This window comes from Triturus cristatus, chromosome 3_2 (genome assembly GCF_964204655.1).
Source record: "Triturus cristatus chromosome 3_2, aTriCri1.1, whole genome shotgun sequence".
Lineage (NCBI taxonomy): Eukaryota > Metazoa > Chordata > Amphibia > Caudata > Salamandridae > Triturus > Triturus cristatus.
Window position 1 is genome coordinate 457,733,855 of NC_140584.1, and position 15,244 is coordinate 457,749,098.

General features: G+C 45.1%; 1 protein-coding gene across 4 annotated transcripts in view; it reads right to left on the bottom strand.

Annotated features, from left to right (window-relative positions):
- NUCB2 (nucleobindin 2) overlaps positions 1-15,244 on the bottom strand; it is a 450,013-nt gene that overhangs the window by 74,217 nt on the left and 360,552 nt on the right. The gene's annotated exons all lie outside the window — the stretch shown is intronic.

Consider the following 15,244-nt stretch of genomic DNA (forward strand, 5'->3'; position numbering starts at 1 on the left):
TCTGAACATGGTAAGGCACACACTTGTCTACTTCAGAATATCAACGTGCAACTTTATAAAGGATAAAGGGAAATTGATGTTTGTATATTTCTTCATAATACACAAACTCCCTCTTAAATTATTGCAGTATAATAGATCATGACTGATTATAAATATTAACAGTTGCTCATCTTGTACATAATCTGTTCTTATTCTTACAGGTTCTATTCCCCTAGACCGATGTGCTATATTCACAGTCAAGGAGAAAAGGGTCGCACACTTAGCACAGAAAAAAATATTAATTGCCATTCCATGGTAGTAGTAAGTAATAGTTTATTAGCATAGTTCATTAAAACCATTGTAATTCATCCTTAGAAAAATAAAACACTAATGTGTACACAATACATTAATCACTTAAGTAAAATTACATTCACATGAAATCTATATTTATAATTCCTTTCAAAGATTCATAAGATTTAATATGTTGATAAAATTAAAATAATAAACATATTGTTCTGAATGTCCTCTGTAATTTAGGGCAAGGGGACAAGTTCCAGTATTCACTCTTCTTCCACCTTCCATAATTGATACTTTATAGATAGGATTCTGCTTAGTTTAAGAGCCTCTAAAAACATGACAATAGGTCAATCTTCTGCATCTTTGTTTCTACCTCCTTCAAGAACTTCACCAGGCTACAGTTCAACTGCAGGTCACTAGGTGTAAAGCAGGCAAGAACTGCCTGTCTTCGTGAGCGTATTCCACACTGGTTCAAGTGGTATTTCAGTAACCGTTTCCTTTCCGCCAACAGCTTCTCGCAGGAGCACAGCAAATGTTCCATGTCTTCAGACGCCTTGCCACATAGGCGACAGAGGGGACCCCCATTAACCCTCAGCCACTGCGGAAAATGGCGTGTGCATGGTAACACGCCCAGTCTATATCTGAGAAACTTCAATTTTATATAACGTGAGTACCCGAGGTCAAGATAACTCTGGTGGCCTTGTTTGGAGTAGGAGTTTAGGATGATCCACCCATGTGACCTCTTTGCAACACACGCTTTATCTTCAATCCATGAGAGGTGTTTTATTGTTCTTTTTACTATTCTTTTGATCGTAGTATGATTGGTAGGGGTATTCCACAGCTCCTGTAACCCTAGATTCACTAGGCTGTTTTTCAAGTATTTGGCGGCTGGCGATGCCGGATACCGTTCTAGTTCTGACCATAAGTAGCTGTTTAGGGTTCCTTTATTTGCCTTACGGACCTTGTCCCAAGTCATTATGTATGCGCCTTGTCTTGCCAAAGACTGCTTCTGTACTCCAAATTCCAGCCTGAGTTGGGCCGGAGAGGTTTGTTTTGGCAGGCTGAATATGGTTCTGTATGCTAATGCCACAGTTCTATCTACCTCTCTGTACTTCGCTCCCATAGGTAATTGTGGGCAGCAGTTTAGCTCTTATAACTTGTGCCAGGGGCAAGAGAGAGGGACTGGTGAGCTTACCATTTAATTTTCTAATGAAATAGATATCGCAATACCTTTTCCTCGAATGCTTGCTTTCTGAATGGTAAATTGGCCACTATTGTCGATTTTGACTCCCAGATACATACACTGTTGTGTCTTCAATACGGTTATTTTTCCAGAACCAGCCATAGTTGGTTTTCCCTTTTTTGTTAATTAACATAGTTTGTGTCTTCTGTAGATTTATCGTCAGTTGAATGTCATCCGAGTACAACCGAGTTGCATCTACAAGGTTTTGTAACCCTATTTTTGTTTGACTGATTAGAACTATGTCATCCGCGTATAGTAATGATGGTAATATTTGGCCTCCTAATTTCGGTGCATGGGAATTACAGTTATTTAGTAGTAGTAGTATAATACTTTATTCGATAGCAAGGTATCATAAAAGTAAGTACAATACAACATAGATCGAATTAGATTGAATAAAAACAATTTCATCATAAAATGATATAATTTGCTAAAAACAGTATACAAATACACACTAAAAAGAAGCATTTAAAAGTAAGTTTTCTTAAAATTCATGATTAAGAATAAAAAGAACAACAAGCCCGGGGAAATGTAGCAGGGCCAAAGATGTCAATTAATAAGGTGCTAATTCATAAAACGGCACAATTACACGTTTTAACGGTCTACCCAATACTCAATTCAGCAAGCTTGGTTCGTATTTGCCACGCTTTCCCCAAATATTTAGCAACCCCACAAATTACCATCAAAGATGTAGTATCCGTTGTTAGGATGCGAAGGGCCACTGAACACTGCCTAGTTCCCAATTTTCTACACACTGGGCTTAGCCATCTTTTCCTGGGCCCCCTGTATGGCAAACAGGAAGTGCCCCAGTGATTCGGTTGGATTAGAGCACCCCGGACAAACTGCTTGGTGGAGCTTAAAATTTTTCCAGCTACTCGTAAAGACATTCAGGGGTAGCGTACCAAATCTCATTTTATGGAACAAGGATCTATCTCTTGGTGTAGAGATAAAATCAAGGAACGATTCCAGCTTCGGTACTGGCTTACGGGACAAAAATTGGTCAGTTAAAGCGCCCCACTTGGGGTTTCCCCAAGTCCCTTGCTTCTATCCTCGCCCAATATAGCTTTTTAATGGTATCTTTTGGCGGGGGCTGCTGTGATAGCCATTCTTCTTTTAACCCCAGATTGATTACCAGGTCCCTTAAATTTTTCAGCCAAGGGATCACCCCAAAACCATTCAAATCAATGAGTTTATCGAGGAGTGCGGCATAGTTGCTAAGTTCCGGCGTCCTTCTAAGACGAACCCAAAACAATAAAGGCCGGAGTCCAACAATATCTTTAATTGAGCGACGTCCCAGGTCATGAAGTAGTGGTTTAATGGGGGTAGAGACAGGAAGACCCACTAACTCTCTCATAAATTTGTGTTCCGCTGTAACTAAGTCAGTGGCTCTTTCAGATCCCCACATTTCGGAGCCATAGGTTGCTGCGGATAATGCCTTACCCTCATAAACTAGTAAGACAGGGCTGATAGGTTTACTAGAGGTCAAGCGATGGTCTCTGGCGATTGCTCCTGTCACTCTCTTAAAATTTAACAACATCTTAGCGATGTGAGAATCCCACTTCATTTTACAATTTAACCTGACCCCTAGGTAATCAAATGCATCAACTTCCTCCAATAAAGTGCCATCTAGTGCAATGTTAATTTTCTTAGGTTTTTTGTTTCTGGACAGAACCATCAATTTGGTTTTCGTAGTGTTGACAATAAGACCACGATTGTTACAGAAGGCACTGAGCCTGTCCAGAAGTTTCTGGAGGCCAGAGGGGGTTTTAGACATAAGGAGGGTGTCATCTGCGAAGAGGAGGGTAGGTATTTTTTCCCCTGCCAGGGCAGGGGCATCCGCTGGGTCCTCCCTCAAATGGTCTGTCACCCCATTTATAAAGAGGGAGAATAAAGTCGGAGCCATCACACATCCCTGGCGGACCCCCCTCTGCACGGGTATTCTTTCAGTCAGCTGGCCTTCATTCCCCCATCTGATTCTCGCATACGTGCCATCATGCAATCTTTTAATAAGTTGCAGAAGGTATCGTGGAAGGCCCATATCGTGCAATACCTGCCACAGTTTGACTCGGGGGACAAGATCAAAAGCGGTTTTAAGGTCAATAAAGGCCACGTACAAGGACCCCTTACCGATTAAAACAGTCTTCCAGTAAGTGGCTGTAAATCTAAATACTTGGTCCATAGTACCTATTTTCTGTCTAAAACCCGCTTGTAGATGTGTTAAAAAGTTTCCCTCTTCTAGCCAGGTCCCCATTCTGGTGATAAGGACCCTGCCAACCACCTTTTGGATGACATCAATTAGGCTTATCGGTCTGTAGTTGGCAGGGTCCTCTCTCGCCCCCTTCTTATAAATTGTAACTACCTCCGCGCCCTTCCAGGAATCTGGAACTACATAGCCCTTTAACAATAAATTCATCAAATTGAGAATAAGGTTTGCCCATACTGTAGGGTCGTGAAGAATTAAATCTCCTGGCAGCCCGTCCAGACCTGCAGCCTTCCCTGGTGCTATACTTTTAATAGCTGTCTATACCTCCAAAAGAGTAAAAAAAATCTATTGGTTCAAACTGCATAGGTACTGGTTCGGGGTCTGAATTGGCAATCAAGGAATGGTCAGACTCTACCTCACTGCAGTAAAGATTAGAAAAATGCAGAAACCATTGCTGGTTACAGTTATTTAAAATCGGACATAGATCACCTAAGAACAGATTAAAAAGGGTTGGGGCCAAGACACATCCCTGTTTTAAGCCCTTGTTAGTTGGGATGCGTCTGGACAGATGAGATCCATCACCCAACTTCACCTGTATCCAGGTGTCACTATGCAGGTTGATAAGTAGATCTAACAAGGGCCTCGGGATCCCCCATTTGTTCAGTTTGGACCACAGGAGATTCCGATTGATGTAATCAAAGGCTGCCTTATAATCAATAAAGCACAGATGGAGTGGCATTTTGGTAGTTTTGGCTTTATCGATTAACAGGCCCATTGTCAAGATGTTCGTTGTTGTCCAAACCTGTTTGATTTACAGGGATTAAGGAGTTTTCTATAGCCCAGGATTGCAATTCTTCCAAGAGGATCCCGGCAAAGTACTTGGCCTCGTTATCCATGAGGGCAATCAGTCTGTAGTTGCTTGGTTGTGATTTATCCCCTGATTTGAGTATAGGAGAGATAATTGAGCCCTTCCAGGAAGCAGGTAATATATAAAACTGTATTATTTCATTAAATAGTGGCTCTAGTGCTCCAGCCCATTCTCTATCGCTCTGTTTGTAAAGGATGGGAGGTATACCGTTCGGGCCTGGTGCCCCTTCCCTTCTTCCCTTTTTAATTTGTTGCGTGATAATCTTTTGTAGATTTATCTCTCTTGTATTCATGGTTGTATTGCCACATGCTTGTTTATGTGAGTTTTCACGCATTATTGTTAGTTTATTGCCCTCGTTTCCTAACTCAAAGTCAGAGGCCTTTTGTTGTGTAAAATGATCTTTAAGATACTTTGACCATGCAGCTTCACTAATATTAGAGGATACTCCATCATGCACAGGATTTAAAAAAGAATTGATTGATTTCTAGAATTTCGCCCCATCGTTCTGTTTTATGTCAGCCTGTAGTTTTGCCCATAAGCTGTCCTCCATTTCTTTATTTGCTTTCCACTTTGTTTTTTCTAAAGAAGCCTTCAATTTCCGTAAGCGATCTTGTTTCACCATGTCACTTGGAGAGTACCTAAGTTGACGCATTATTTGATAGATACTTTTCTTGATAAGTGTTATCTTCGCTTGATGTTCCTTTGTAAGCGAGGTCATATTTTGTCTGGCCGTCTTGATTCAAGTTTCGGTGTTGTGGAGTAGCCTGCCATTATTTTTGTAAAACACTCCCATTTCTCAACTTCGCTTGCCCCGATTCTTCCTTCAAAATGCAGTATCGCCATTTCATGCAAGCTTCCCTCATATGCAGCCGAATATTTAATCCTTTTGTAATTGACGGCATAAACCGAGTCAATAGGGACCAAAGACTGCTCAAATTTGGGCTTGCAGATATTCAATGTGATTTCCTGGGGGCAATGATCACTATCAGTTTTTTGCCCTATTTTGAAGGAGGTCACATGGTGAAAGAGAGATAGTGACATAAACGTGTAATCCAAGATTTTGCTAACCCTTGATGAGTGAAACGTGCATGCTGGTGGAGTATCTTCAATGAGTCTTCCATTTAGTACTCTAATGTTGTAGGGCTCAAGGTTCTCTAATGCCTGCTTTCACAGTCAAGGAGAAAAGGGACGCACTCTTAGCACAGAAAAAAATATGAATTGCCATTCCATGGCACATGGGCTGTGCCTGTATCAGATTGTCTAGTTCAGTTTCTTTCTCTCAGTCAACATGAATAACACAACCATAAAGCTTAAACTGCTAGGATGAAAGGTCGGTCCTCTGGAGGAAGGAGGATAGCAGGAATAAAAGAATTAGTACACTAGACATCACCCAACACCAGTGACAAAAAGCTGATTTATCATCACCCATTCAGAGCAGCTTAATTATCCTTGGCTCACTTCTCCCACTTGCTATGTAAACTTTCTTCTACATTCAATCATATCTCAATAAACAGAATGTTTAATGGCTATAAGACTCCTCTATTGCCTCCTCCAAATAATGTCTTAACATATGCACACACCTAAAGGTTGCACCCAGCAAAAGCTACTGCCTTGACACAGCCCACCAACAAAGACTGTATGTCCACAAAATAGGCTCCAACCCAGTCACTTAGCTTGACCACTAATAACTACCTTTTACTACAGTGCTCCCTGCGCCCAACCGGCCGAGAAGAATGAACACAAATCCACCCTCCTCTTATTCAACAAACAGCATGTTCTGCACAAAGCCTCACCCAAGTTAACTTCACCACTTAACCACAACTTCTCTTTAAGATGTTCACCACAGCAATAGGAGTGTATAAAGAAGGGAAAGAACAGAGCTCACCATAACCCCTGGATTAGTGATGCACTACACAAACAAACTCACTCAAGATCGAATGTTGCAGGTCCACTGTGTACCTAAAGCCAAGGGTAAGTTGTGTGGAAGAATGGATATCGCATTGAAGGTGGCAACTGAGGGATTTAAAAATCTTGGGTTTTTCACGGTGAGGACCGTATTGGAGCCTTGAGAAGAAAATATCCCCCCGCCCTCATAACCGCCCCCCACACTATGTAAGGCGAAAAGAGACCTCCTTCAGTGGGGATCCTTGAGCTTATCCTTTAAGGGAAGGTTGATCAAAATGGGATAGCACCCCGGAGTCCTTGACATTCTGTAGGACTATCAATATTAAATCGCAACCCCTTTTCCTGGGAAGTTGATGTTGAGGGCGTATGTATGGAGCAATGGGATTCACAGGATAACTAAGGCAAAGAGCTGCAAGCCAACATTTGATGGAAGCCTAGGAATGTCAGATACCCTCTCCTATTACAGAGCCTCAACACGATTAATGACTATGTTGGACGGCTCAGATACAGCATACAGGACTAAGTTGTGCCCACTAGGTAGGAATCCCCCACTTCCTTTACGGTGAAAGGCCCACAAGTGCCATTCTCCTTAATACAAGATCATTAAGGTGCGAAGAGATTTCATGAAAGCAAAGTGTTAGTACAGTAAGCTAACAGAGACCCTGCAGTGGGTGGGTATCTACATGCTCAAAGTATCAACACAAAGTGTTTGGAGGATGGGATGTCTTGTGGGATCTACACTTCCAGAATGACACAAAATTATAAGGCATCGGTCACCGAGCTATAAGAGGAATGCCTCACAGTTCTAGTTATTTACAACTGTGGCACGCTTTGTTGTCAAACCTCATTCTACTGGACACCCTGCAAAGTTTAACACCCCCTGGTAGTCATGACTATTTCCAGACTACGAGATTAAAAAACAAAGCGTATACCACACATACTCTAGGTAGTGGTATTAGTAAATTCGTAACTGGGGCACAGAGTGTCACCTGTGAAGCAGATTTAGGCCCCCTAGTGACTTGCTGACAGCCCTCATGGCCTCTAGAGAACAGCCAATTTGTCCAAATTTCGTATAAACCAATTTAAGTACCTTCAAATATATTACACTAGAACCAGATTATGGGATATGAACAAGATACCTCACAGATATGAGAAGTGGAAAAAGGTGATTTTATGCATACAGTATGAGGTTGTAGGGTCATCAAAAGGTTTTGGTAAGGATTGCCACTAGTTCTCTCAACTGTACCCATCAATTAAATTATACTCCTTCTAAAATGGTTCTTCTGAATATTTTACATAATTTATTTATACCACAATAGATATGAGATGGGCTATACTGGCCTGAGCATAGTCTTAGCATAACACGATATAGCTCAAAACAGCAGAGCTGTAAATGCCCTGAGCATAGAAAAGTGTAAGATGGGACTTGATCACTGAGAATTTTAGAAGTGCTAATCTAGGAAGCCAGAGGCAGGCCTCGGAAGCACCTGCAGATCCAAGGGGGGTGGGTGGATTGAAGGATGACACATTAACGGCACATGAGCAATTTTATGAATACACATGTGCGTGTGCTCACAATTCCCTGTAATAAAACAGCTGTATCCCTTTAGAGATTTGTACTATGGCAGTGATGGTTCAGAGGGCGCTACTGGTTAACTTTGCATTCTGTTCATGGTACATTTTGAAAAGACAGTAAAATGGTCCACAAAATCTACAGTTTTGAGACAGTCTGAGGCAAAACCGTAACCCTTTTTAAAAAAACACATATGTACCAACTAGTACAAACTAATTTATGTTGTCAAAAAGACCGCCATAAGCACTTGATAAAAACACTTAAAGTAATACAAAGACGCACCCCATCCCACTGTGCAACCCTCCAACAGTTTTCATCACTCACAAGCAATAACTCTGTGGTACCCTTAGCAATCATCTTCACTGATGTTAAACAAGCATTGGCAAAGAAAACCGGCCTCAACTTGGGACTGATCGGCTTTGCCAAATGTTCTAGTCATGTTTTACAGCACATCTTTTAAAAAGAAAGAAACACTGTATGTGACTGTCAGGGATGCCCACTTTGCTGCCAGGCAGGTGTCCAGGACTGGGGCTTCACCTGCTATTGCAGTGGTTGCAGTTTTAGCCCTGGTGGAAAGAGCCCTTAAGCCCTCATGTGGCTACTTTTTGTCCAGTGCGTAGCAAATTTTAATACAGAGTGTCCCAGTGCAAAATGGTTAGTTTCGCTCAAACCTTCGCTCCAACATACCCCATGAAGAGTTGGTCGTCCAACAGGAGCTCTCATGTGGGGTTAAGTTAGAACAACAATGCTCTTTTTGGATCCAGACAGTGGAGTTGCTCTTTTTTTGGGGGATGTGGAGGAGCGTAGAAAGTGGGCAAGGTGAAAGACTAGCCCACGTGGAATGGTGGTACAACTTTTGGTAGGAAGGATGCCCTTGTGCGAAGGACCAATTTCTCTGGAAAGACAGACAGGATTGGAGACTTACATGATAAAGCCTGTAGCTTACTCACCCTCCAGGCAGATGTTATTGCCACTAGAAAGGCTGTCTTGATGGTGAGGGAACAATTATGAAGAGGCTCGACAGGAGCACACATTAAGAAAGTGAAAACCAAATTAAGGTCCCACTGAGGCATAATGAAAGGAGAGAGGGGTTGGGGGGATAATTCAAAAGACCTTTGAGAAAAACAGTCACAATAGGGGATTTAAATAAGGAGGATTGGTCAGGCAGCCGCAAAAGGTAGTCGAAGGAGAAAGCTAACCCTTTAGAGTGCCCAGAGCAGATCCCTGCTGGGCATGGGTAAGCATAAAAAAAACATCAGAAAGGGAAGCAGAAAGAGGGACAATAGACTTTCCCGTACAGTTTAATACAAATTTGTTCCACCAGGAGGCGTACACTCTTGGTGGAGGAATGCCTGGCTGCAAAGATAACATTGCAGACTTTGGGAGAAAGTTCAAAAGTTGTCAACTGTTGCCGCTCAATCTCAATGCAAGAAGGCATAGAGTTGACAGGTTCGGGTGGAGGACCCTCTCCTTTTGCTGCAACAGAAGATCTCCCCAAAGGGGCAGCCTGATCAGAGGATTGATGCTCATGCTGAGAAGCTCGGGAAAACTGACTCTCGGGACCCAGTACGGAGCCATAAGGATGACTTGGGCCCAGTCATTCTTGATCTTCTTTAGACCTCTGGGCAAAAGTGGTATGGGCGGAAAGGCGTACAGGAGGCCTGATCTCCACTTGAGATGAAAAGCGTCTCAGAGCGAGAACCGCTTTGAAAACTCCAGCACGCAAAACTGCTGAAATTGAGCGTTCTCAGCGAGGCAAAGAGATCTAACCAAAGCTCTCCCCACTGCTGAAAGAGACCTTGCGCCACGTATAGATAGAGACCAGATTCGCTATACGCTAGGCATCGGCAGCTGAGTTTGTTCACTCTTGCGCTCAGTGAACCTGCCAGGTGTTGAACAGCCACAGATATGCTTTGTTGTTCCAGCCGTGGTTTGTTGCAGTACCACATAGCAGTGGTGTGGTCTGTGAACACCTGTACCAGCCTTTACTTGATGGAGGGTAGAAAGGCATTTAATGCCAGTCTGATCGCTCGGAGCTCCAGCATGTTTATGTAGAGTCCAGATTCTGCCAGAGACCCTAGTCCTCTGATTTCCGCCTCTCCAAGATGGCTGCCCATCCAAGGAGTGGCGCATCTGTCACTACTGTGAGATCTGGTTGTGGAAGGGAGAGGGGTCTCCCATGTATTACTAGTAGGATGCAGAAGGCCAAGCAGCCCGAGTCATTCTCACCAAAATCCAGGATAGAAGCTGAAACATTCTATCGTAGCCTGAATATCCTGAACTCGCTGCTCTGGAGAATAAGCCTAAAACTGCACTGTGTCTAGAACAACTCCGACAAAGGGAGCGTCTGAAAAGTAGTCAGGTGGGACTTCGGCATGTTGATAGTGAACCTCAGCGAATGCAGAAGGTTCGCCGTAGTGTGGAGATGGGAGATGACAGCCTGGGGCGAGGCTGTCTTCAGTAGCCAGTCATCGAGGTAGAGGAAGATGGCACCCCTGATCTGCGCAGATGAGCTGTGACCACCGCCATCACCTTGGTGAACACCTGAGGGGCGCTGGTGATCCCAAAAGAGATAAATTGAAACTGTGTGTGGCATACCATAAATCGCAGGTAACGCTGATGGGCGGGTAGGATAGGAATATGAAAATAGGCGTCCTCCAAGTTCAATGCTACCACCCAGTCCCCTGGGTCCAGGGAAGACAAACCTGAGCCAATGTGAGCATCTTGAACTTCTTCTTGAGGAAGAGGTTGAGAGTTTCCAAAATAGAGCAAAGCCCTTTGTTCTTTTTGAGGATCAGAAAGTAGCGGGAATAGCAACCACTGCCTACTTATGACACCAGAACCCTCTCTACGGCTCCCTTGGCCAAGAGAGTTATGACTCGAACGGGGGTGGGGGTAGCCATTCCGAATAAACTGTAAGACCTACCTGTCCATGGTTATTGACTGCCAGTGGTGGAGATGATGGGCGATTCTGCCCCCTGGACGCCCATGATCTTCCAAGTCAAGATTAGGAGGGGTTAGAGTGACAAGTTACTTAGCTTCGGTAAAGCCTCATCTGGTAGAGACATGATCTAGTTGCAGATTCCTTACCTTTGAATTTCCTATGGGTCAGACTGGATCCGGAATATTCTTCTTTGAGCAACATGCTTGCGTGCTGGTAGGTGGCGTTGGTCAGCTCCATGTGACGTCCTTGGCTCTGCCGTTGTGACGTCCACGTTACCTATATAGGCATCACCTCGTTGCACTGACATCAGTAACTTTCACGACTTTCCACGCCAGGAGTGCAGAGCCATGAAGTGTCCAGACATTGGAGTGTTTTGAACAACTAGGACCCTGAAAGGGAACAGCCCTGACCCTAAAAGTCTGTCCGCTATGTGGGGAGAATGGGTGTGTAGGAAAGTAGGATCTGCTTCTTATGGTTACCCCCACATTTTGCTTGATGTTATGCTGTTTTTGACTAGTCTGACTGGGATCCTTCTGATCAGGACCCCAGTTTATCTGCTTTCTCCCTAAACTGTTGTACTATGTACTTGGGTACACCCCAGATTGGATACTGGGGTACCCTTGTCAGTACCTAGTATATGGTACCCATGTACCCAGGGCATAGGTACCCCAGAGGTCTCCCACGTGCTGCCGCATGTATTATGCCACTTATGGTAGACCATTTAAAATGGAACTACAGGCCTGCCATTGCAGCCTGTGTAAGTTGGTGCATGCACCACTTACTAAAGATATAAGTTTGCTATATCTAAGGGTCACTGCACACCTTTACACTCCTGAGGGCAGGGTGCTTGGTTCTAAGTGAGAGGATGGCCCTGCATGAGAAGGACACCCCTGCAGCCTACGGAGACCATTCTCCAGGGTTGTCAATGAAGCAGCCATATACTAAATAGAGGGGCATCACGTGACCGCACGATGACCATCTCGAAAATGGCTGCAACGAATCCTATCATGTTTGGTATCAAACATGTTGGAATCTGACCCCCTCACAATGTAAACGGTGTGGGAGGCATGATTCCAAGCACTGGAAGAGCCCTTAGTTAGGCTCTCGGTGTTCCCGGTACCAGCCTTCTAGTCCCGGACATCACAAAATGGTTGCTGCTGACTAGAGACATATTTCTGCCCTCCTGAAGCTCTAGCAAGGGAAGGCAGAACAATAGGCATCCTGTCAGACAGGTTTTAATGTATTAGGGCTGGGTGGGTGCGCTTGCCAGCGCCTGAAAGTCTGCATGAGGGGCACATTTGGTGTCCCTGTGCATAGTCCAGTTCAAACCAGTCCTGGGAGCCGTTGGCTCCAGCTCTGGCGCAAAACTGGTCAAAGGACATGGGAGGAACCTTCCCCCTGTACAGGACCTCCCCTCGGAGGATTCCCTGAATCTTCTCGACCCTTTCCCTAGGGTACTTAAGAGCTTACCTGGGTGTAGGTCCCTAGATTCCTCACGGGATAAGATTCAGAACTGAAACCACTGCACTTCTACCGTCTGGGCACTCTGGACTTCGCTGGACTTTGTTTGGACCGGACTTCGTCTCCCTTCCAGTGTGCTGCATCGTCTGTGCCTGTGCATCATACAGGAACCTTCCGAGGCCTGTGAAGCATCAAGGACAACCAAAGTAATCTCCCTTGGAGTGAAGGAGACAGTCCCCTACATTCGTAGGCACCTCAACACTGCTGACCGGTCTGCTGATCCCGAGCTCCTGTGGACTCCAAAGGTTTCAACAACACAGGTGGTGGTTATCTACGTCTCCCGAGGCCTGAGCTGCCCTCTCACCAAGTCTGAGGTCTGAATCCCTCATGGGGGCTGCATTAACCGAACCCCTATGTACCGCGTACTTTTGCAAGTACATATGCTTGTTGGCAAATCTGCGACAAGTGCATTGGGCTCCAAGTAGCTCCAACCTCCAGCAACTTCCTCCACCAAGATCTTCAGCCACACTGCCTCGTGAGTACTGTGGCCTGCTCTTTTTGGTGAGCTGCTCGAGGTCCTTTCATGATCCCTGTGACTCCGGCATGTGGGTCAAATTGAGGGTCATCTTTGTTTTCCTCGGGCTCCCCAGAGTGCTTAGGGCCTGACCTGATTCCCCTGCTTGTGGTGAGACTCCTGGAGCTTGCTGGTCCCAACCGTAGACCTTCTTGACTTCATGCGTGGGTTGTCTTTGCCAAGTCTTGTTGGTCCTCCCTTCGGATATCGACCCCTCGGCACTCGACTCAACATCCTTCGTTGGACAGCTCGTATCTGGGTCCTGATCGTCCTCAGCGTCGGTTGGCCATCTCAGCTGCAGAGTCAAGGTCCCTGTCATCTTACCTGAAGCACTCGACATCGGACGGCATCCGTCTTCCAAGTCTCCTGGTCACTCCTGAGTGGTAGACACTGTCCCCTCTGCTTTCAGGTACTCCTCTTCAAGAATCCATGTTTGGATTACTCTGGACACTTTCTCCACTTCCAGCAGCAGCACTTTCCTGATGTCCTCCATTGGGTTTGACAGCGGTTTCCGACGCCACTTCACACCTATGCACCCGGCTCCCCTGGGTAACTTGGGTACCACAGTATCCACGGGTGGGGTGGCTCTCCAACCTTCTGTCTTCCACGGGGTTTCTTAAGGGTAACCTGGGAAGGGTCCCTAATCTTTAAAATTCCAAACGCGACTTGCACATAGATTTGTACAGATCACACGGTCGTGTTCACACATTGCACATGCTCTCTGTGGGGTCCCTATCTACTTACCTTGGGTGGTTCTGTGGGTTCCCAGCAATTCTACATCCTCTCGACATTGTCCTGACTCGAGTCGTTGTTCTTATACAACTTTCTTAGTATATGGTTTGGTCCCCCCCTGGGGTCCACTGTGTATTAGTGCTATTTCTGTGATTTTTCTGCTTAAGTATTGTGTGCTTTATGTCTATCTCCATGTAGGAGATACTGTAACGTACTAGATAGTGTTATATAAAAAAAAAAACATTTTTATAAATACTTTGTGTGGTTCTCTTTCATTCAATCTATACTAGAAAATTGCATTCTAGTAAAACAAGCTACTTTACATGCCTTCAAGACTAAGCCTGAAGGCTGCTCTCCACAGCTAGCACTTGGATAGCTTTCTTAGGTTGTCTGAGACCGCTTAAATCACCATAAGGGTTGTCTGGACGGATGCAAGGTGCTCACTTACATTAGTGGATATCATATACCAGGCCAGCTTCTCACAGGGTGGGCCAGAAAGGAATCTGCGGCTAGATCATGTTTCTACCAGAGAAGAAGTTACTGAAGGTAACTTGTCCATCTGATAGATACATCTAGCAGCGGGTTCCTTACCTTTGGATAGATACCCCAGCAATACCATCCCCGGAGTAGGGACTTCAGACAAGTTTACACTAGGAGTTCCTGTAGGACAAAGTGGCCAAGAAGGCCCTCCCTGCGGACTTGTCGGTCCAGGAAGTAGTGCTTGGTGAATGTGTGCAGTGATGCCCACATTGCTGCCTGACAAACGTTGAGGACTGGGACTCCACGTTGCAATGCCATGGTAGCAGCCTTACCTCTGGTAGAAAGAGCCCTTAAGCCTTCAGGAGGCAGCTTTTTGGCCAGAGCGTAGCAGATTTGAATACAAAGGATGCCCCATTGAGAGGTCATCCTTTTCTGCACCGCACAACTCTTCTGCACTCCTACATACCCCACAAAGAGGGGATTGTCCAATCAGAACTCTTTTGTGCGGTCAAGGTAGAAGGACAATGCTCTTTTTGGGTCCAGGTGGTGGAGTAGCTCCTCTTCTTTAGAGGAGTGCAGGTGACAGATTGCCCCAAGTGGAATGGTGTTACAACTCTTGGTAACAAAGAGGCCCTAGTGCGAAGCACCAATTTATCAGGGACGATGGTTGGGTGAGGAGGCTTAGATGACAGAGCCTGCAATTCGCCTACCATTCTGGAAGGACATTATTGCCACTAAAGAACAAGTTACTTACCTTCGGTAACGATATATCTGTAAGAAGCATTAGTTAGTTAGATTCCTTACCTTAGAATATCCCCAGGAGTCAGGCTGGATCCGGAAAGATTTTTCGTCAGCAATACCTTTGTGCGTCGCTTGGCGTCGTCTGCGGCTCCGCGTCCGTCATCGGCATCGCCGGGATGACATCGGAGTACTTCGAAGCCGCCCTCTTCGCGCCAGGAATGCAGAGCCATGCAAGAAACCGACACTG